The sequence below is a fragment of the Accipiter gentilis genome, chromosome 5, assembly GCF_929443795.1.
Source record: "Accipiter gentilis chromosome 5, bAccGen1.1, whole genome shotgun sequence".
Lineage (NCBI taxonomy): Eukaryota > Metazoa > Chordata > Aves > Accipitriformes > Accipitridae > Astur > Astur gentilis.
The window spans coordinates 27,876,739-27,899,929 of NC_064884.1; positions in this window are offsets into that span (position 1 = coordinate 27,876,739).

Genomic DNA, 23,191 nt, shown 5'->3' on the forward strand with positions numbered 1-23,191 from the left:
TCCCTGTCTTTGTACCAAACTCCTGTATAGATCTATGGAACAGCATAAGGTGCCTTAACTATTATGGCCCCCTCCAACTCTTTTTCATCAAGGATATACCTTTACCTGGATGTTTTTCTGTTCACTGTTTCCCATCCAGTAGAGTCTCTGGGGAAAAAAGCTTGAAGTATTCAGCTTCTTGAAATTTGAAATATGTAACAGAATTATGTAAAAAGTGTTTAATGTAATTTGTAAAGAGTTGACACAAGACATTTAGCTGAAGTTCTTGATTGCTGCAGTATGGAAGTTTGTTTCTAGGATAGAGCAATTTCTACCTAGGTTGGTGCAGGAAATGAATCCCCCTAAATTAATCATGGTTCCTGTGATCAGTGAGAACAATTTTTTCTCTGGATCCAAGCAAATTCAAACTGGCTGTAGCTAGGAACCAATTTTCGGCAGCCTATTGTACTACTGAGTCCTGCCAGCCTAAGTTGTGATTGACATTAGCCAACTTCCAAGTGCAGTTTCAGCTATGCATGAGAAGGCAAAATACATCTTTGTTGCTTTATTTCAAGCCCTGTTGGCTGAGAGTTACAGCAGTCTTGGCTGAACCTCCTTTACTAACCGCTCTGCAGTACAGCTCTTCCCTAATATCTGACCCATCCTCAAGCCTATTCCCTCTCTCTGTTGGCCCTTGTAATCAGGATTCCAAGAACTTTATGTGCTATGAAGCAGAGGCTGCTTTATTTCACTTCACATCACAGTCTCAACTGCCCCACTGAAGACAGACATGCTCCACTTCTCTGTTAGCTGCTGTAATTGGGCATCTAATGGTCAGAGCTAATATCTCTGGGAAAATCCCCATGGCAAACAGAGCAACCCTCTGCCTCAGTCAGGAAGTAACTCACCACTTTTGCTGTTACTCACTGTAATTGCCTCAGCCTGTTGCTACAGCCTGTTGGTCTGTGGCAGCCTGTTCTAGGAACAACATAGCTATCTGGCAACATTATTATTAGCCCTGGAGATGCCAGGTGCTTACTCCAAGTGTACAGAGGCAGATATGCACAGAAGCAAACTGAAGAGCAGAGAGTTAAAGAGGAATTTAACTTTCATACTTTGTGGAGAAGGAGAGCTGATTCTCTTGGCAGCCCCTATTAGAGAGCCTTCATCCTTCTCCTTTCTCTTATTTTCAAGAGGAAAAAACAAAATTCCATATCATGTTGCTGTGCTGGTTTTGGCTGGGATGGAGTTAATTTTCTTCACAGTAGCTAGTATGGAGCTATGTTTTGGATTTGTGATGAAAAAAGTGTTGATAACACAGGGATGTTTTCATTACTGCTGAGCAGCTCTTACCCAGAGCCAAGGACTTTTCTGGTTCTCACCCCACCAGCGAGGAGGTTGGGGGGGGGCACAAGAAGTTGGGAGGGGGCACAGCTGGGACAGCTGACCAAAGGGATATTCCACACCATATGATGTCTTGCTCAGCATACAAAGCTGGGGGAAGAAGTAGGAAGGGGTGAACATTCAGAGTTACAGCGTTTGTCTTCCCAAGTAACCATCACGCGTGATGGAGCCCTGCTTTCCTGGAGATGGCTGAACACCTGCCTGCCCATGGGAAGTCCTGAACGAATCCCTTGTTTCGCTTTGGTTGCGCACACAACTTTTGCTTTACCTATTAATGCATCTGTCTCAACCCAGAAGTCTGCTCACTTTTACCCTTCCAATTCTCTTTCCCATCCGACCAGGGGAGAGTGAGCAAGTGGCTGTGTGGTGCTTAGTTGCCAGCTGGAGTTAAACCACAACAGTTGCTAAACTAGAGATAGATATGGTTAAAATGGTCTAGTCACATTTTTCTCCAAAGCAGCAGTTGAAATATTTGTGTTTCATGAAAATTTTAAGGCATCTGTTTTGTACTGAAGATATGAGCCATTGCTTAGTAATGAATGCAATCAATAATGCATGTATTGACAGAACATATGAAAGTGGACGTACCTGCGGTTAAATTCGGAATGGATGTTTACAGCTGGAGAGCTATCCTTTCAAATGTTTCCTGAGGTCTTCTTCATAATAGATCAGGGCATGTGGATTTCTTATGCGGTTTAAGCCTGAGAACAAAATGTTTTGTGGATTGTGTTATAGGGGTTTTTTTTTAGTTTTGTTTTTAAGTGCAGGTAATCATATGTGTGGGAGCATCTTAGCCATATACTGTCTCACAGATTTCACCACTGGCTCAGATACAGCAGTATTAAACTTTTCCAAATCACAAAAGGCCTAAGTATGACAGAGTAAGGCAGGAGAATATTGATTTGCCTTAGGCATTTTGTTTAAACTCCTACAGTAGGCAGTACTTAGAGCATTTGAGGATTTCAGATGTTGTCATTCAAAATATAGTGTATTTTGACTTTATCATGAGAAGGAAAGGATTCTTTTCTGTGGGTCTTTTTGTGCAGGGGAAGGGAATGGAAGGGAAGGGAAGGGATGAAAGATCTGTATGCTATAAGTTTTTTCAAAATTATCTTTGGAAGGAAATCTTATTATGACCATAGTTTCTGCTTAATGACTATGTACTCTCTGTCTCATTGGTCACCTTTATTTCTCTGTTGCTTAATATTGAGATCTTCTTTCCTGTCTGTTTTTTTTTCTTTTTTTTTTTCTGGCTCAGCAGACTTGAACTGGAGGCATTTTTTTCTAATTACAGAGAACTATGAATCTTTCTCATAAAAAGTGTTTTAATTTGAGAATTGCTTCTATAATCACTGCTCTCAAAAACAACTAGCCCATAAAACATTTTGACAGGATATTTCCTAGTCTACTTCATTTCTCAGTGTTCAACAGAGCTTTTGAATTTGCTAGTATTTGTTCGATTGTAGCAGTGTTCCTGAGATAATTCTAATAAGAACTTTGGAGTTTTAAAGATTTTTTTTCCTTAAAATTCAACATATTTTTCTGGATAGTTTAGAATATTTTTGAAGAAATATTTAAAGGTTATTTGGAATTATATTGAAAGTGGAATCCTAGTTTGCTTTTAGTAAAGAGGAAGGCAGCATTAATAAGTTCAGAATCTTGATTGCATCTTGAAATTATTAGCCTCCCAGACCTATATACCAAAGATATATGTTCATAGGTGCTAGTTTCCCTGCCAAGGTTTACCTTTCAATTGGAAAGCATTATTATTTACTGTGTTGGATGCACTGCTTGTTTTTAAAGATGAGACCATGGTCATTGCCTTTTGGCCATTCAAGAAAATATAAAGGCATAGCAAACATGTACTAGAAGCTTCTTTCTTCATGACTATGAAGAAATGTGCACTAACATCTTTGCTACATGTTGTAGCTGAAGATACTAAAATAAAGCTTTCACTACAACAAATCTCACGGTCTGTATTCAGGCAGAAATCCTGAGCCAAAATTTAAGCATATACAATTGTCACTTTTCAAGACAGTACCTTTTTTGTAGTTGCTGTTGCCTTTTTAGACAGTAATTTCAGACAGTAATTGCTGTTGCCATTTTTGCTTTTGTGTGAAACAAAATGTAAATGCAGAGGAAAAAAAAAAAAAGGCAAAAAACCCCATGGATCAGTGCAAAGATCAGACCAAGGTGGAGGACTTGAAAGAATAGGTTTAGAGTCCAAATATAGATTGTCATGACAACATTGAGAAATATGAAAATGTTACTGATAAACAGGCATGCTGAATGAAATTTCAGGGTGAACAGTAGGAACTTAAATATCTGAATCCTTTCCCTGAGGTAAATATTTTTATTTGGGGAAAGTTAAGCACACCATTATTTTCCTATTATTGTGCTACAGACAAAATCTAATAAAAATTTAATAGGCAACCAATTTTTATAATTTTTAATACCATTTATTGGCTATTTGAATTGTACCAGGTATCAAACTTGTGCTTATTGACTACCTTGCCAAGATTTGATAGTAAATGTACTGGTCAGCGGTGCCAGTGGTTCCACTGAAATTAATTCTTATTTAAAAAAAAAAAAAAGAAAAAGAAAAGTGAAGTGAAGTGAAGAACAATTTATATGGAAGTGGTAGAAATCTAAAGCTCCTAGGACTATTCACAGGAGTAAACAGTTTGTTTGGTAGTATATGCAGGATCAAGCAGAAAAATGATGGTCTTGTTTCTGTCACTCTCAAAATACTTATTTTTAACAAGAACTTTAACTTCCCTGTGGAAATAAAATGTTATAGCCTCAATACTGAGAGGTTTCTTAAATACATGCTGCATTAGACACAGCAAAAAAGGCTTGTTTCTTTTAAAAAGATGTAGGTTTTTGTCTTTAAGAGAAGTGGCTTCATTCTATAGAAAACATGTTTCAGTTTAGACTATACTAACAGTACTTGAACTGGCCTTCAGGCACTTTAGACTTCAGTAGTGCCACAAAGGATTGTCTAATTTAACAAACATGTTAACCATAATTCACCACTGTTTCTGATAATAAAATGGAATTTTCTGTTTACACTGATTTACACTGGTCTACCTAAGTTAGATGGCATACTGGGGAAGAAGGGCGGAGGAGAGGATAAAAATACCCAGTTCCTCCCTACAATATTGTTTCTTTGTCCTGCAGAACAGAAGTACGAATAGTGACTGCTCCCTGCAAGGTGGGCTTCTGCATGTGTCCCAACCTGAACGATCCTGTAACTGCCTGCGCTCAGGAATTAGAAGTGTGCTGGAAGTGCAGTGAGAGCAATGTGGGTGAATATATAGCCTCATATTATTTCCAAACTACTGGCTAAGCTGTAATAGGAGGAGCAAACAGAACCTTTAGCTACTGTTGCAAGTAGGTGGGGTGAGGAATATTATCGCTATAAATATGTGTATATTTGTACTTGGTTCTTGCACAGGACCATGAAGACAGCTCATGCTTGCACGAGCTTTCATGCTTTTATAGCTTTCCTCCTGCCATGGACTAGAAGCAAGTATGTGGTCACTCAGTGGAACTCAGCTTCTGGTGGCTGAATAGGACACAATGGCTTCATCCTTTCTTATCCCAAGATACGGACCTGGAAGACAAGGCCAATAAAGAGACCACACAGCAAGGCAGTGACAAAAGCAGTACCCCACCAGAGCTTCCTGACTCCTAATAGATATTTCTAGGTTATTTAAAACTGGATTATTTTGGTTTTACCAGGAGTTTTTACTACAATTTTTTTTTTTTAAGCATGAGAAAGATGAGGACGGAGAGAGGGAGAGAGAGAGCAAGAGAGCAAGCCAGCCATAGCAGTTTTGGGAAGAATCTCTAGTGAATTATGGATTTAATGTTAACTTGTTGTGCAGTGTAGAATAGCATGGGAAGTGGCCATTAGAAAGTGTGCTGAAATACATGGAAGAAATGAATGTACACAGTAAAAGGTTGTGTATCAAAATGCTGCTGACACAGGAAAGAGGAAAAGGGAAAGGGGATTAGGTGGGAGTTAACATTAATAAGATCCTGTAGCAGCTAATTGAGATGACACAGGAATAATAACTGAGGAGAAGCCAAGACAGAAGCACCACGCTGCCACAGTAGTTTATTAACATATGGGAAAGAATTTGCCTGAGCTATTAAGTTCCACTTGTAGTAAATTCCAAGGGCAGTGAATCCTCAATTAATTTTTCCATAAAGCCTTAGAGATGCTTCAGGGCTTGTCCAGATCATTAGGATTGCTTTACAGGCCCATAACAAAAAGATTATGAAGAAGACACTTTTCCAAGTAATCCAAGACAAATTCAGTGCCAGATCAGGCAAGAGCTGAATATTAATTGCTCCTAAGAACCAAAAGAATTGGTTATTTTCCTCCCATCTCACAAGCAGGTCCAACATCATAAATGATTTAAAAACACACTCTTTTGCTTTTCTGACCACAAAAAAAGTAACATGTTCAACTATGAGCACTTAAACAGACAGCAATAACAATGCATGTTCAAATGGAAACAAAGGGTATTTGCTCTCTCCATGTAAAATTGCACTTTGCACAGGCTAACAGACAATTGAATGTTTAAGTATCTTGCTATATGTGTAATAAGTCATGTAAATGTTCACCATTGAGTGATCCTAGGCTATGTATGCCACTGTTTGTCTGCTACATTATTAAGTGACAGAACAATTGTTACTTTGAATAGCCCTGGGACACCTAGTGTGCCACAGTTAATGACACAAACACACAACTGAGACTTGTAGGAATACTCTGTGTTATTATCTTAGGTTATGGTCCAGAGGAAAGACTTCAGAAGAATTTAAGGTTTGTCTGAGGTGACCTTTTAAAAAGCAGTGACCTTTGTTACATGTGGAGACTATTCACATTTTTCCAATACTTTCTCTTCTATTTAAGGCAAAAGCATGCCTTTCACATAGTTCTAGGGTATCCTACAAATGCTCCAGGCTCAATGGTTTCAATACTTCTCTTGTCAGTGGATGTTCTCTTTTTAGTTATAAATAGCATCCATACCATCTTGATCACTCTCTTGATGTCATCTTCATGTTTTACAAGACTATGTATTGTGAGTGTATTTTCCCTTCCTCAGCCCTTAGACAAGACATAGTGATCTCTGTTGGTATTTCTGGTGAAGACAATGGAATTAAACATTGATGCTGGCATAGTAAGAACTTGTATTATATTTCTTTAACACAAGGAAAGATGTTTCTTTAAATACAGGAAAACTTCCTAAACATGAATGGCTAGTGGTATTCATGCAAAACTCTACAGTCTGCAAAGTGCAAGTAGGCTACACTTAACTCCTGGGTTGGAAGGCTGCTGAAGTTTAAAATAATCTGCCTCAGCCCCACTCCTTCACTCCTTGTTCACTAGAGCTTCCCCCTATTTCAAACAGCAAATCAGAGAAAAAAATGTACATAACTTATTTTAGCAGATACTGCTCTTAATGAGTAACATTGCTGCTTGCCTTGTTTTTTTGATACAATGGAGTAAGGTTGCATTTGCTTTCTATCTGCAGCAAAAGTAAAGCAGCCTTCACAGAGCTGCTGTTCTACTTCCCATTGTTCATTGGACAGCAAGGTAGAGAGGGCCTCCTACTCTTGCCTTCTCCCCCTTCCTTTGGTGCTCCTGGAGAATGATGGTCTGTAGGAAGAGGGAAGGAGACAGCAAGCAAAGCTTTTGATTTCCAGTGATTATTCACATCCATACCATTTGCTCAGGGCTTATAGCAAAGTTATAACTGCAGCCTGACTTGGGAAGATCTTCCCATATCTCAGTCAGAACATGCTAATAAGAGTTAAAGTCAGAGTGGAAAAGGTAACGTAATTCAGCATATGATGGGCAGATGGAAAGTTAGAATTCCTCAAGAAAACAGATTTTCAGTTTTGGAAAGTTATAAGCTGATAAAAAATGATCAGATCCTTGTAATTTGTAGAATGAAATTTCCAGTATCGTATTCCAGTTGTAGCTCACAGTTCAGTTTCCACATGGTATAATTATCTACAAACATCTCTTTAAATGAATAGTACTGTCAACAAATATTACTGTTGCATATTCAAGGAAAACAAACAGAAATGATGAGAAGACAAAGGAATATTAAAAGGCATATATATCAATAATCATGGAAGTTGGGGGTTTTCCACTCGTATTTAACAAATTCTTCATAACTATACGACCTTTAACTTCTCTCTCATGGCAGTATTTTATTAGCAGCTGAATCATAGAATCATAGAATAGTTTGGCTTGGAAGGAACCTTAAAGATCATCTAGTTCCATCTCCCCTGCCATGGGTAAGGACACCTTCCACTAGACCAGGCTGCTCAAAGCACCATCCAGCCTGGCCTTGAACACTGCCAGGGATGGGGCATCCACAGCCTCTCTGGGCAACCTGTTGCAGTGCCTCACCACCCTCACAGTGAGGTGTCACTGGCAAACTTGCTGAGGGTGCACTCAATCCCGATGTCTATGTCACTGACAAAGATGTTAAATGGCAATGATCCCAATGCTAACCCTTGAGGAATGCCACTTGTCAGTGGTCTCCACTCGGACACTGAGCCACTGACGGCAACTCTTTGAGTGTGACCATCCAGCCAATTCGTTATCCACCCAGTGGTCCATCTGCCAAATCCATGTCTCTCCAATTTAGAAGCAAGGATGTCATGTGGGACAGTGTCAAATGCTTTGCACAAGTCCAGGTAGATGATATCCGCTGCTTTTCCTGTATCCACCAATGCTGTAACCCCATCGTAGGCAGCCACCAAGTTTGTCAGGCATGATTTGCCCTTAGTGAAGCCATGTTGGCTCTCACCCATCAGCTCCTTATTTTCCATGTGCCCGAGCATAGTTTCCAGGAGGATCCATGATCTTGCCAGGCACAGAGGTGAGACTGAGTGGCCTGTAGTTCCCCTGGTCTTCTTTTTTTCCCTTTTTAAAAATGGGGGGTTATGTTTCCTGTTTTCCAGTCAGTGGGCACTCCCCTGGACTGCCATGACATTTCAAATATGACGGATAGTGGCTTAGCCACTTCATCTGCCAGTTCCCTGAGGACCCGCAGATGCATCTCATCAGTTCCCATGGCCTTGTGCACCTTCAGGTTCCTTAGATGGTCTCGAACCTGATCTTCTCCTACAGTGGGCAGTTCTTCATTCTCCCAGTCCCTGCCTTTGCCTTCTGTGTCTTGGGCAGTGTGGCTGAAACACTTTCCAGTGAAGACTGAGGCAAAAAAGTCATTGAGTACCTCAGCCTTCTCCACGTCTCAGGTAACCAGGTCTCCTGTTTCCTTCTGAAGGGGGCCCACATTTTCCCTAGTCTTCCTTTTGTCACCAACATACCTATAGAAGCTTTTCTGAGCAAGGCTTAGTGACCCACTGGAGAAAATTGAATATTTATTTTTAAGCTTTTTAAGCTCACAGAGCACAGGTTAAATTTCTGAATATTAATTTTTGTTCTGAAATTTGAGGGGTTTTTGAAACTTAGTAAAATGTTCAGAAAGGGCTGCTACTGTCAGAAGGGCTTGCTATTGCTATTTTGTACCAAAACTACAGTACTTTTGAAGTCATAGCACATTATGTTATTTTATGGTAAATTGTTTCTTGTATGACAGAGAACCAGCAAAACACATAATGCATGTACTACATTTCAATATATTTGCACTGTTTTTACCAACAGTAAAAATTATATTCACACATTTCTAATTGTAGTGTACCTAAATCAAGTGTAATCTGCCTTTTTCTTCTCCAGTGTACTTCTTAAGGAAAGGCAATTTTGAACTTTAAACTGTTTTGTATAACCTAATGTAAGCATGTAGAGAATGAATTAATGTAAGTATGTAGAGAATGAAATAATGAAAGCATCATTTTCATTTTATGCATGAATATAATTAGTATTTGCTTTTGTGCTCTATATCAAGTCAAAAAGTCATAGTTATCCTCTTCTTGATAGCTATGAAGCATGAATTTTATCGCAATAATTTCTAATGCAATTCAATCCTGGTTTTAGGTCCTGTTAACCTTATTTGTATCCATAGCACCAAGCTTTTATATGTAATCTTACAGAGTATGTGGTTATACAACCTGTGGAGAAAGCCACATGAGCTGGGAAGAAAGAGATCATTCATTTCTGCAATCCAGTTGCCGTTACTGCGTGCAGATCCTGCAGCTACTATAGAAAATAGACATTTACTCTGTGTTGATGTGGACTTTCCAGTCATGATACTACTCTAAAAACGTACCTATTTGTCTCGTGGCTCTCCAGATCACAGAACTAGAGGCCTCTTAAGTTTTGAAAGCAGGACAGTTTTTGTCCAAAATCTCTCAGAAGGGAAGGTCAACATTTTGAGTGGAAAATGGGATTAAATACTTCTGTCTTACTGTTGGTGAAATTGGTTCATGTAACTATCTCTTCTTGATGTTCCCTATACAGGGAAGGTAGATACTGAATTATCAGTGACTTGTGACTTGTTCTGAGGCTTTGTAAATAACAGAGGTTATGAACTCATGAAAACAGTATTAAGGAAAACAGAAATCCAAATGAAAGTCAGGCAGTTAAATTATACTCTAAGTTTTATGCATGGTCCTTTATGGTAGGGGGTTTTTTTTGCACATACCAACACATGTTGTCTTTGCCTGCCTTTATTTATGTATATATATTCATATATAAACATACATACATACATACATACATACATCTGTAGTCATCTGTGAGCTGACCCACAAAATGTTATAAATAATACGAGCACTTTGTTCGACATGGACTACTGAAACATTTACAGCTCCATTTTGACCACACAGTCGAAGAATACTGAGAGACTCCATGTAGTCTTGAGAAATGTTATTTATTATAACCACAAGACAAGTTTATATATGACATTACAATGCACTGTGGGTTGTTAAATTGTTGGTGGGTGTTTTCAAGAAGAAAAAAAAAGAGATTAACGAGCAGCAAATACTGAATAAACGAAGCTGTACTTTGATTCCAAATCTCAGTTTACACTTAGGATATACTGTAATAGTCTAAACTTGTCATGTAGCCATGAAAGTGCTAAAAGCTTTAAAAAATAAACATATCCAGATGACAGAAGCCACTTTATCCTCAGGGTAATGGATCTCTGTATTAAATACCATAACATATGTATAATAAAACATATGGAATATGATATTTGCAGAACCATTTACAGAGCAATGTGTACAGGTGTGCAAGGAAGATATAAATACCTCAGCCTTGATAGATGAACTCTTACAGAATCAGGGCCACAGTTATCGCCTCTGCTATGTGTCTGTTTGTAAGTGTAAACACACTGGGGAAGGAGGATATTCACATCTGAACTAATTGTAAGCTTGCCAAAAATGTTCTTTGGGAATTCAGATTTAATTGCTTTCTTGAACTCTTGTATAAGGAGTTGTTCTCACCTTGTTCCCTGTGTATTGTTGCCGTTAACTATTAATGGCAATCCTCCACCTAGAGTGCAGGGAGAGTGTCAGTTCGACTGTCTTTAGTCACTCACTACTCCTGCTGGAAGCACCATTCCTTTGGATACAGATTCTTGACTTGTTTCTGGATATGTGCTCACTTCTTACCCAAGCAAAGCCCTGCTCACAGAATTCTGGTGATTTCAATTGTTCACTCTTCACGTTGCTATGACTGCATCATCTTTGTATTTGAACTGCTGTACTTCTGTGAAAAGTGGCTATGTAAAAATAGCACTGCCTAACTCGGCTCTGCTCCCTCTAGGTATTTGGAGCTGCTGACCAACATAAAGGTATTTTTAGTTTTACTCCTTTTAGCCCTGCAGAATCAACACAGGTATGACTGTGGTCTGAGAGAATGTATTTATTCCATAGATCCACTGAAAAAATTTTAAATGTTTTTCAATTAAGGCATTTCCATCACAACTGAAAACAAAAAAAGGAAGTCTTGCTTGATCAAGAATGGAGTATGGAGCTACACTGAACAAGCGTACATTAATATACTGTACCAATGCTAAATATGCACTTAGCTTCTCCTTGCTCCCTACTGCATGGTTATTTACAGCTTGATGGCTCAGATAGATACATTTTTATTACCTTTGTGTTTATTATTGAGTATATTATTCTTTGGGGTTAGATCCTTGTTTTTGCTGTCTGCAAATTGAAAAAGCCACAAAAAAGAGTCTTCCAAATCTGCTAGTTAATTGTGTCTGAGTTACAAATGAAAGCCCTTGTAAGTCTTTTGAGCACCTTCTATTTGGAAAATGTTCCCCTCTGAGCAGCTGGACACTCTCCGTTTGGCATATCCGTTTTGCATAAGAATTGTATGTTAGGATCCTTGGTCGTCAATTGATGTCATCAGTTAAGGTAAATTGAAAATACTGTCTTGATTTCACTGAAGAATCTGACCCAGAGACACTACACTTTTATACAGTTGTCATCATGTCACTCAGTCAGGTAATATTAAATAATGTCTGGATATCACTGGAGAGCAGCAACCTGCTAAGAGAACTAAGTTGCAACAATCTGACTTGCTCAAATTCAAGGGAAACTTCAGAAGTACTTGATGTTTAACGTTAAGCTTTCAGTTGCAGAGTCCACATTTGTTCAGATCATCTTAACTCTCACTGACCTTGGCAATGCTACAGGGGGTATATTTTTCTGTGTATGAGCTATTTTTGAATAAGCACTCTAGTGCATCGAGCACATGATTTTTAATAGCAGAATTACTGCTATACCTGCCATTTCTCTTTCTACAAAGTAGTCTTTAAAAAAACAGCCACAGTTATCATAGAAAATAGTATATATAACAGTCAGGACACTCTTTTTTTCTGTCCTTGCTTTGTGAGTAAACAAAATACATTTCAATTTATCCTAATCTGTTGGAGCTCTGTGGTATCATAGGTCATGGAGGTTGCAGCAATCCCCAGGCATCAAATATGGTGGAGGACCATGAGCAAGCTCGGTTAGCGATTTCCTGTACATGTAAGTGAGACTCCTTTTGCTCTGCCATTATTAAGACAAAGACACTTGTTTGGGAAAATAATGAAAAAATATCTCCCTCCCCATAGACCTGGATGAGGATCTTTTTCCTCTGTACTGCTGCGGATGGATGATTCACAGACTACCTCTCAAGGCATATACTGAAAACCTTGCTGCACTGGAATCCTTAAAAGTGCCAACATGTTTCTAAGCAAGTGCAGGATGTGTGCCAAGAAAATCCACTGCAAAGGCAGTGATTAGAAATATATTTACAGATTGGGATGAATTTTTAATGAATATCTTAGCACTTCTGTCAGATGCTTTATAGGAACCTCTCTGGAAATTCTTACTATTCAAGAACACTGAGTACCTTGAGTTTTAAAGAGGAACTGCACACAAAATCATATGCCTGACATCTCCTTGCACCCTAATATTACTGAAAATAACTCAAGTTTTGGCAATCACAGCTGATGATACAGTAGAGCAGAAAAAATTATATATGGTATGGAAAAGAAAGAGAAGTAAAGGAGCTAGAATAAATAGAATCAAGCTTTGAGGAAAGCCGAAGAGTGCAAAATACGCGAAAGAGATAAATTTAGAAACTTGACAGGCCATCAACACAACAGTATGGAAAGGAAGAGTGAAAAATGACACTTCGAAGATATGACTGCAACAGCCATAATAAAATGCACAAATGGGCATTCTTCCCATACAGTCTTTCTCCTGCCTACACTCTAGCTCTATATGTCAAGGCCATGTAATTATGGTAGCTTAAAAAAACAAAGGAGAAAGCCTAGTTAAACTAAAGCCTACTCAAGTATATGATATATCTCTCTCAAATGGAGAATTGCACTGTGTAGCAATTTCATCTGAGTGAGTGAGAGTCAAAAGGGAAAAAATGAAACGAGAAGGAAATGAAGCTAAGTAATTGGAGGAAAAAGAGATGTCATGAATTGGAAATGAGTTTTGCTTTGAGGTGCTGACTCAGATGCATAGCTTTCCATAAAAGCTACAGTAAGAATAAAAATAGACCAGAATTTTAGTGATGAATAATAATAAAAGAGACTTTTATTTGCTTCATGTGCTTCAGAAATACCCAATTCTTCTGCTTATGAATAGGAAAATAGAAAATCTGTGCTATCCTTCTTTCAGACTTTGAGCCTTAGTCTCAAATCTGAAACCTGCAAATAGAAAATGAAACATAAAATATCAAGCTTGCTTTATTTCTTCTTTATTTATAATCATTCAGATGGATGGCAAAAGAAATGAAATTTAGTTGGAAAAAGGGAGATCACCTATAGGCATTTTTATACAGATGATCAAATAGATAAGTACCAGACCCTTTCTTCAGGCTTCATTTAATAAATTTGTCAAAAAAGAGCAGTGCACATGGTTGCTAAAGAAAATAATCAATTACATTGTTAAGGAAAAGAGTTGGGCATTAGTATTTGATACCTTTTGCTGTTGTCTTCTCAATATCAGGATTTCTAATACTGCCTTTACCTCTGGAAAATGTTTTCAGACTTTAGTTTCTTTGTTTCTGGTTTCTGAATCTTCTCGTCTGAAAGTTCATTATTATTCTTCCATTGTCTGATACTGTGTCTCCAGCTTTTTCTCCATTACTGTTCAAAATTCTTTTTAGTACCTCTCATCTACCATATTCTATCTCTTTGTGACTTTTACCATCCTAATCATAGGTCCTATTGCAAAAAAGATGTTGGGGCAGAGTCACCTGCACAGATATATATTAGCAGGGCTCATAGCTAATGGTGAAAGTTACGAAGTGGAAGGGGGGGTGGGGGGGGAGAGATAGAGATGGAGGGAGTGAGGGAGGAAAACAGGGCAAAAGGGAGGAAAAGAGAGCAAATGGGAGAAAAAGAAAAGAAAAGTAAAAAAAAAAAAAGAAAGAAAAGAAAAGAAAACTCTCTCTAGTAGTAAGTCAGGAAGAGCAGTGATGGGATCCTCTGGCATAGCAGAGATGAACATCCTCATCTGGGTGTCCTCTCCCACGCAGCAGGTGATGATGGCTAAGGAAGTAGGGTATGTAAGGACCTGCCAATCTTACTAAAATATTTAAACCATTTCTTGTCAGAGGCTTTGGTCTTCCTCACAACTGCACAGCCAAAGAGTTAATTGCTCCAAAAGAGATAGTCATTCTTCCTTGTGGTTACCAGGAAAGCTTGACTTCAGGAGGCTGCAAGGCTCTGTAACAGTCCTACTGATGAAGACCACTAAGGTCTGGTAAAGCAGAATATCTTCCAGGTATTGTTGTCTTTCCTCACTTTCTGATACTTTTAGTTCGGATGTTTCAAAGTTGCTTTTTCCGTCAGCTCCCATAGCATATTTCCATTGTCCCAGAGATTATAGAATGAGATCCACGATAGCAACGTATCTCTGTTGCGCTAGGTGCAGCATGAACATAAATGCAGACAATTTCCTTGAATTGTGTAGAAACATTAGTCAAACTGCCAAAAAATACATGCCTTGGGAGTTTACTTAGAGCTGTGTTCTTCAAACACTACTTCAGACCTTCTCTGCAGATCGTCTTGGTATAATCTCTTCCTCTGAAATGGAATCAGTGTTGGATGTGATCATGAGAACGTTTTCTTCCTGATATTTCTTTAAAATATTGTGTAAGGGGAAAAAAAGAAAAAGAAAACTAGAGTACAAATTGACTACAGTGAGAAACATTTTAGTGTTCTCAAGTTCTGATGTTGTCTGGTAAGTGGAGGGAGCTTCTTCATTGGCTGATCTCCTTTTCTTTTCAGTATGTGTGTTTTATAACAGATATCCAGTATAGCTGGGTATTACATTGTCAACAAATCAGTCATTCACTGGGAAACACAGCTCAGAGGCAAATCTACCAAATTGTTATTGTCCCAAATAAGAGTGACAGAGCATTCTGAAATGTGAAGACAGCTTAAAGCATTTGCCATAAAATCCAGTTAGTCAAAGGCGCTTTTTCCCACAAGTGAGGTGCTGGAACCCTGTGAAATCGCAGTTCTATTTTTGGCTGACTCAGAGCGGGGATTTGAATTAATGTATCCTGCCCAGAAGAACACCTGAAAAAGCAGGCCATGTAGTCATTTTTATGCTTTCCTCTTGCCCGATGAATATTTAAATAGTCTGTGCAGAATATCATGGGTCTGACAGAAAAGACTGAGGGAGAACTACCTCTACCAAAATATTTGAGACTGCTTTAGTAACCTCTATGTGCTGTAAATGGTCAGATCCCTACAGCAAGAAAGGTCTTGACCCTGTGCATTTCATAACTCTACATGAATCCCCTGAGCACTAGGTTATTAGATAAAAATGTAAAATCAGGATACATTTTGCTTGTTTAAAATGTGGCTTCTCTTGCCTTTTATTTCAAGGATGCCAAAATAAAATACTCTGTTTCAGACTGAACAAAATGTTTTGCATGAACCCCAAGTGACTGAATTTTTTTTTCCACAAAAAAGGAAGAAGAACTATACCTGCCAGAATCAGAAAAATGACCCAAAATGAAATATTTATATTTCAATCCAGCCTTCAGATAAAAGGATACATCTCTTGAATGGCTCTACTACGTAGGTCTGATTTGAAGAGCTGCTGAATATCTCCTCTCTAATTGACTTTAAGCCAGGTGCACTGGTAAAAGCTGAGATACACTGCAGCTCTGAGAATCACCTCTGGAACATTAAAAAGCTGGAGGCACAAATGTCAGCAAGTTTAAGTAAACAAAGAGAGAGTTATGCTAATTTACACTAGAAAGAGCTCAGCATAGTGTTTGTTGCCAGACTCAGGAAGGTGTTGCAAGGTTTTGTTACCTCTTGTTTTCATTTTATACAGTAAAGGAATAAGGTTAATAATACCCAAGTTAGCCCATGGCTGGTACTCATATAGTAAAATTGAAAAAGAAGGCGGCACTGTGGCTTTGCAATTCTAAAGTAATTAGTATTAAAAATCCCACAGGTACCTGAGACAGGTGCCTCATACAGAAAAAATGTGACATACCTATCAGAGAGGAATTTGAATATTAAACCCAATATACCTGTAGGATAAATTCTGCCTTCAGTTATACCTGAGGCAAAGTTTGAACTTACTGCTTTGAATCTATAGTTGTACAGAAACAGAAATTAATTACTGTCAGTGTGTCAATGCAGTTTATTGCCAATTAGTATTTCTGATTAGATGGAGAAAAGTATCTACTCAAGCCTAATCTACTGGACCTCCTAAAATCACAACAGTGATATAAATGACACTGAAGAATACGACACAAATTAGCAATGAAATGTGAAGAAAGTCATGTAATGGAAAAATTAATAATACTGACGCAGAAGGTGTTGCAAGACAATGAAGGAGCAGGCGTAAGTGCTGGGCACAATTTTAAATTTAGGCTGTAAAAAGTAGATCTTTTACCTTTTATGCAAGCTTATATATACTTTACTGGTAGGACATATATGTCTCTCTCTATGATACTTTGGTTAGCCATTATATGCAGAGGAAGAGTTACCTACTTATGTTTTAATCTGAAGAAGGGACCGAAGGGATCAGAGGATATTGGCTAGGATCTAGTCCTGAAAGCACTAATCTACCTGTTTATCTAATGAAAAGTTGCTCATTTGTGGAGACCACTGGGAGGTGCAGGCACTGCTGAAAAAGATGTTGGGATTCAGGAACACAAGAGAATTGATGCTAATGAAGGTGACAGCTTGAGTGTCTGGCTGCTGCATAAAAGCAGAGCACAACTGCTCAAATGTCCCAGGTTAAAACCTCGTCTTATAAACTGTGTTGGACAAATACGAGACAGGCTCTGCATGTGATGTGATGTTAGCATCTCCAGAAAAAAAGTCTGAATAATTGAATCTAAAAGATCAGAAGAGAGCTACTTTAAAGCACTCATGACTTTGTGGACGACTTTGAAATGCAATCTGTTAGGACACAAAGTTGCATAAATACTTCTAATCAAATAGAGTCTGTGTATCTCTTCCTTGATTTTTCTTAATTAACAAAGGAAAATTGAATAAGGATTTTAATAAATCCCAGACTGTCTCAGCTCTTTCCTTTATCCTAAAAAGGCAATCAAGGATAGATGGAGACCCCCTGGGTTCCTTTGCCTTCCCAATATTATTTTCTTCATCATAACTTATTTGGTTCCAAATGTTTAAGTATGGATATTTTTCTGTGCCCTGTGTTATAGGTTTCATTCTTTCTGTGCTGCTGCTTCTCTTCTTATTATGCTTTTTTACTTTTTCCTTCCTTTTACCTTTTCTACTACACAGATGCTTGTAGGCATTCCTGAACACAAAAGTTATTTGTTTGCTAGCTGCAGTTTGCAGTAGAGGTACCAGTTAAGTTTGTCAGAAGAATTTCTTTCTAGCAGCCTAGCCTTACAGGTGTTAGGCATTACCTGAGGCATTACTGGTCCTCAGACTCACTTGCTGTGAAACATGCTGAGAAAACATGACCTGAATCCTGAGACTATCAAATGACATTTTGGGTAGAGGGGCTGCTGGGAAGATTATGCCTGACAATAGCTCCATGCATTTGCCTCTCAGGAACAAAATACTCAGTTCCTGTCAGATGTCCCTGGAAGTGCTCATTACCAGGCAAAGGTAACAATGAAAATGATGTACAATTATTCTAGAAAAATAAAAGATGATGTTCTTGATTACAAAATTGTAAACTTAGTTTGAAAAAAAAACAAAGCAAAATTTAAAAAAGCCCCATAACCTTGGATAATGCTTCCATGGGAGATCATATGTATCTCCTATAAGGTCTGTCCCTTCATTTTTTCCAAGGGTAGGTTAGCTTTAGTGAGTTAATTTAAATTCTATTTCTTTGCCTATAATTAATATTTTCTTCCTTATCTCTTACCTCTTCTATTGCCCACACATGTCCAATTGAAGCATCATTTGAACTGAGGAGTATTCTAACACTCCATCTGTTTATATTAAAGCTGCACCCTCTTGGGGTCCTCTCCTTCCCCTGGACTGAGGTGCAATTGGAATATCTCCTGGTTTCCCTCATGTTTTCTCCTGTTTTCTCATCAGACCTCCTATCCCCATTTCTCTCTCTCTTCCTTTTAATAGAAACTTCATTTTAGTTTTTAGACCAAATATGACTATCATAATTCTTCCTTTCTCCCTTCACTTGGAGTAGCTAGATTACAATTCCTCCTTTGTTCCTGCTTTTTTTTTTCCAAAAAGGAAAGGAAGGAAGGAAAGAAATCTCTGGAGTTTACATTACTGTGACTGTTTTTAATTATCACATTTTTTTCTAGTTTTGTATTTACTTACTATCACAATGTTTTCAAGACTCTAGAAAGATGAATCAATCCCCTGTTCTTTAGGAGTATTCATTTTACAGATATGTTTGCATGTCCTGGAAATTCTGCATTTCTATGTACTTTCCAAGGTTTAGTCTAAACTATAGAGCTTGGAAATGTCTTTCAGAAATTGTACAAGATTTGGAAATCACTTTCTGATCTAGGTTCACATCCCAGATGCATGTTGATTGTATGTAAGAAAGATGTGCCTGGTAATATACTATCCCAATCCCTTTTTTCGCCTTTTCACTCCCTGTGTAGTTTCCTCTGCAACCCCAGTTCTCTCATTATACAGAGAAGTACAATATTCTCTGCTTGATCCCCTGGCTGAAGGACTGGGGATTGCTGAGAACACTTAGGGATAAACAGAGAAACCATGCTCAATTTATTCATAGCAAAGATGATACTGTTATCACTTCATGTGTTTTTTCTAAAATTTCTAACCCTATTTGTGTTTTTGGAGATCTATGCAAAATGGTCATTCTAATCCAGTTGTTCTTTCCCATTCCCACTATCCCTCCTCTTTCTCTTTTAGGATCTCTAAAATAACCTGATTTTTCACAATAAAATCACTACGCTATTTTGTAGGACATGAGTTTTCAGCTGCCAACCAGGCATAAAACTGCTGTTGAGTGTGGGTGTATTGGGCTTGCATGGCAAGGTTTTGGTAGGGGCGGGTTACAGAGGTGGCTTCTGTGAGAAGCTGCTAGAAGCTTTCCCCATGTCCAACAGAGCCAATGCCAGCCGGCTCCAAGATGGACCCACCACTGGCCAAGGCCAACCCCATTAGCAGCAGTGTTAGAGCCTCTGGGATAATGTAGTTAAGAAGGGGAAAAAGAACCTGCGCGACAGCAACTGCAGCTGAGGAGAGGAGTGAGAATATGTGAGAGAAACAACCCTGCAGACCCCAAGGTCAGAGAAGAAGGAGGGGGAGGAGATGCTCCAGGCGCTGAAGCGGAGATTCCCTTGCAGCCCCTGGGGAAGACCCTGGTGAGGCAGGCTGTCCCCCTGCAGCCCAGGGAGGTCCATGGTGGAGCGGATATCCCCTGTAGCCCGGGGGGGACCCCATGCCGGAGCAGGGGGATGCCCGAAGGAGGCTGTGACCCTGTGGCAAGCCTATGCTGGAGCAGAGCCCTGGAAGGACCTGTGGCTCTGTGGAGAGAGGAGCCCACGCTGGAGCAGGTTTTCTGGCAGGACTTGTGACCCCGTGGGGGACCCACGCTGGAGCAGGCTGTGCCTGAAGGACCGTACCCCATGGAAGGAACCCATACTGGAGCAGTTCATGAAGAACTGCAGCCTGTGGGAAGGACCCATGTTGGAGAAGTTCATGGAGGACTGTGTCCCATGGGAGGGACCCCACTCTGGAGTAGGGGAAGAGTGAGGAGTCCTCCCCCTGTGGAGGAAGGAGCGGCAGAGACAACGTGTGATGAACTGACTGCAACCCCCGTTCCCCGTCCCCCTGCGCTGCGTCGGGGGAGGAGGTAGAGAATGTGGGAGTGAAGTTAAGCCTGGGAAGGAGGGAGGGGTGGTGGGAAAGTGTTTAAGATTTGGTTTTATTTTTCATTATCCTACTCTGATTTGATTGGTAATAAATAAAATTAATTTTCCTGAAGTGAAGTCTTTTTTGCCCATGACAGTAATTGGTGAGCGATCCCTCCCTGTCTTTATCTTGAACCATGAGCCTTTCGTTGTGTTTTCTCTCCCCTCTCCAGCTGAAGAGGGGGAGTGATAGAGTGGCTTTGGGGGGCACCTGTTATCCAGCTGGGATCAACCCACCACAGTTGCTACTGCAGTATTGTTTATTTTGGATTTGTGATTGTTTCTTCACTGAAAACTTCAAAAGGTCAGCTTTGTCCAAGTGAGAAATAAGGAAACTTTCTGAAATCACAGTCTGGAAAAACTTTTTCTTGCCCATTTCTATTTTTATATAAAATTTCTTCCTCTCTTAAGGTTTTGGAGGCAACTAATCTGATGTCAAAGGCTCACATAACTTACTAACACAACTATTGCCAGCCTACGAGATGTGAAGCTGAAACCACATGAGTGAAGACCCAAATGAAGCTTTAGACCCTAAGTGAATATTAGAAAACAAAAAGTCCTGCTAACAAATTTGGATTGTGCACTGTTAACCTGGACTTCATCTTCCTCAGAGGTGTGGTCATCAATCACAATAATTCAAGGAGCCCACCACAATGAGTGGAAAAGCCCAAAGTCTTTTATGATCACAGATGAAAAAATTGTACTAGAACAGCTAAAACAAGTAAATAACAAACAGTGCATAACAGATATACATGGCAAATCATTTGCTATGGCAATACATGTAAACAAAAATCATTAAGATTTTATGTAGATTACATAGATACAGAATGAAATATATAACTTTTATTTCATGTGAAATGTATATATGTAATATCAAAAGCAAAATTAAAAAAAGCACTAACAACAGCATTTCTATTAAGGTGGGATCTTTACTTATTTTACTGAATTTCAGCAATAAAGTTTTAAGAACAGTTCAAACATATTTAGGTAGGAACCTGTGCCTTATCTTAATCCAGATATGACTATGGCTTTAAAGATTTTTTCAGCATCTGAGTCAGGGAAAAACTATATTGGCTACTTGGACTATTTCTTCTAATCTTTTGCCCCTGGAAGGCCCTGGGTCCTCTAGTTTCTGCTTAGCCTAACTGAAGCTGATATATCAAAGTTGCTTACAGTAGTGACTCATACACTAAACTGCTGCTCGTATTCATTACTTATTCTGTCTCTAATGGCTATCTTTTAGTAAGTACTATACCTAGGCACACTGAAAGAATACTACTGCTGATCAAAAAAGGCAAAAATAGTCAGTCATATAAAAGTTATATCTGGACTGCTGAGATATGAATTCACTACAGAATTGACTTTCCTTTGCTTTCAGAGAAGAAAACTTGGGGGTGAGGAAGGGAGGGTCAGGTGGAAATTAACAGTAGAAATCTGGAACCTGTCTAAGTTCCACAGGAGTATTTCATGCTTGTACTAAAGTACATGGAGAAGAGTGAGTACCTTCACTCACCTCAGTCTTTACTGGTAAAACTTGCCTTCAGCAGTTCCAGCTCCCTGAAGGGGAGGAAGCCTGTGGCAAGGAAGACTTACAGTCAGTGGAGGAGGATCACATCAGGGAACACTTAAACAACCTGGACATACATGAGTCCATGGAACCTAATGGGATGCACCCATGAGAACGGAGGAAGCTGGCCAGTGTCATTGCAAGACCATACTTGATTATCTTTGAAAGGTCCGAGGAACTACAGGCTGGTCAGCATCATCTCAGTCCCTGGGAAGGTGGTAGAGGAAACCTTCCTGGAAGCCATTTCCAAACATATGAAGGAAATTGGGAATAGTCAGCATGAATTTATGAATTTGTATGCTTGACCAACCCAATAGCCTTCCATGATGAAGCAACCAGCTCTGTGGATAAGGGGAGAGTACCTGGCATTGTTTATCTTGATTTCAGCAAGGCTTTCAACATTGTCTCCCATAACATTCTCAGAAACAATTTGATGAAATACGGACTGGATAAATGGACAGAGATGGAATGAAAGTTGCCTGAATCAGACAAGAAAAACCAACCCAGATACCAAAGACGGTAAGGTGGTTGAATGAGACCTCCATAAACCAGGCCTTAAAGAAGCTATCACTAAACTCTCAGGCTCAAAGACTTTCAATCAGTGGCACAAAGTCCAGCTGGATGCCAGTCTCTAGTGGTGTATCCCAGGGGTCCATAGTGGGGAAATGCTGTTTAACATCTTCATGAGTGACCTAAGTCAGCAAGTTTACAGGTATAAATCTGGGAGGAGTGGCTGATGCGTCACATGTGTGTACTGCCATTCAGAGGGACCTCAACTGTCTGGAAAAACAGGCAGAAAGGAACTCCATGAAGTCTGCAAAGGGAAGTGCAAAGTCCTGCACCTAAGGAGGGATAATCCCATGCAACACTACAGGCCTGGGGCCACATGGGTACATATCAGCTTTGCAGAAGGTGGCCAGGGGTCTGAATGGACATTAAGTTCACCAAGAGCCAGCAATGCTCCCTTGCAGCAAAGAAGATCAACAGCCTCATGGGCTTCATTAAGAGGCGTCTTGCCAGCAAGTTGAGGGAAATGATCATTCCCCTCTGCTTAGCCTGGTGAGACATATCTGGAGTGCTGGGTCCAGTTCTGAGCTCCCCAGTGCAAGAAAGAGATGGATATACTGGAGCGAATCCAGCAAAGGGCCACAAAAATTAAGGTACTGGAGCATCTGTCACACAAAGCAAAACAGAGAGCTGGCACTGTTCAGCCTGAAGAAGAAAAGGCTCAGCGGGATCATGTCAATGTGTAAAAATACCTGACCTGGGGAAGTAAAGAAGACAGAGCCATAGTCTTCTCAGTGGTGCCCAGTGACAAGACAAGGCAATGTGCACAAATGGAAATAAAGAAACTTGGCTTTAAACATTAAAAAAAAGTTTTCTGAGATTCAAATTGGAAAATGTTTATTGAGAGGCTG